Source organism: Halichoerus grypus, chromosome 1 (assembly GCF_964656455.1).
Source record: "Halichoerus grypus chromosome 1, mHalGry1.hap1.1, whole genome shotgun sequence".
In the NCBI taxonomy this organism is placed as follows: Eukaryota; Metazoa; Chordata; class Mammalia; order Carnivora; family Phocidae; genus Halichoerus; species Halichoerus grypus.
This window is the reverse complement of record NC_135712.1, coordinates 57,576,879-57,578,130: the sequence shown is the minus strand read 5'-3', so window position 1 is coordinate 57,578,130 and position 1,252 is coordinate 57,576,879. Positions and strand designations below refer to the sequence as shown.

The window sequence follows — 1,252 nt, the reverse complement described above, 5'->3', positions numbered from 1 at the left end:
TATACTCCAAGGACATGGGATGGAGTGAGGAGTCTGGGTCCAGCTTAAGGGTCAACCAGTGGCCACATTCTCTCAATGACCTAGTCCAACAATGACCAACATAACTGCTTTTATTATACACACTGACAAGAGATAAAGAACAGAGGCTGGACTTTGCTTGGCTCTAGGTCTCCAGGCAGAATTCCTAAGGCATACAGATTACAACAGTCCTACAGCTCCCCCAAAGACTTCTTTTAATGTTTTACCACTATACTTTTGCTCTTGTTAGTGCTACTTCCCTCTGATAACCGTAAACATGCTCCCTCCCCAAGATCTATATTAGCAATCACCTTTCAAACATCTAGCCCACTGATCTACACTTGAAGCGTCTCATAACTAATGTTTTACTAGACAACAATAAAAGCAACCTTGTCTTAACAATAGCTAGCCCTCCAAGGTCTTGGAGACCTTGCTTTTAACATGCACAAATCCCTTAGAGACCTGTGCTATGCCTAACCCCCACTAACCAAAAAGTATATAACCAGGCACTCCTCGCAATCCAGTGCAGCTCTCTCAGCCCATGGGTCCTGTCCCCCAGCTATAATAAAAGCACCTTTTTTGCACAAAAAGTCTCAAGAATTCTTTCTTCACGGTTCACTGGTGGCCCCACATCACATACTACACTATTGATATCTGTCTTCATCCTTTATCTCTGTATTCTTGAAGGCTCCCATGTATATAGAAATAACACAGATAAGGCGATTTTTATTTTGCTTGAGACCGTCATTATACTCATCCAATCAACCAGTCCCGCCTGTCTTATTAAGGATCAAATCCTGTTTCCTCTGGAGAAACTTCATTGACCATCTCAGTCAAAAGTGATCATGACCTTGCTTCTACTGAATGATCATAGCACACCGGCTATACCACTCTTGCGGCATTTACTATGAACTGAAAAGTTTTCAATTAGCAATAATCGCGCCTCGGATAAACCTCATTGGCTATGATACTGAAATAATTCTGAAGGGACTTGAGTTTTTTTAAAAATTCATTAATAATTAGAAGTAAATAGGTTGTAATATTATCGAGGAAGAAGAATTCTCTCTGCCCTTCAAGGTCCTCTTAACCAGACCAAGAATCAAATTGACATGAGACAGATTAACAGAGAAAATCCAACTTAATTTCATAGGTACAGGGATTCCATGCAGACATGAATATTCCAAAGACAGTCAGGCAAAATGAGGTATAAAGTTCATCCTGAACTAAAGAGAAG

At 40.4% G+C, this 1,252-nt stretch overlaps 1 pseudogene; it reads right to left on the bottom strand.

The window, feature by feature from the left end:
- Positions 1-926: 926 nt before the first annotated feature.
- On the bottom strand, positions 927-998 carry LOC144380220 (U4 spliceosomal RNA; annotated as a pseudogene).
- Between the last annotated feature and the right edge of the window lie 254 nt (positions 999-1,252).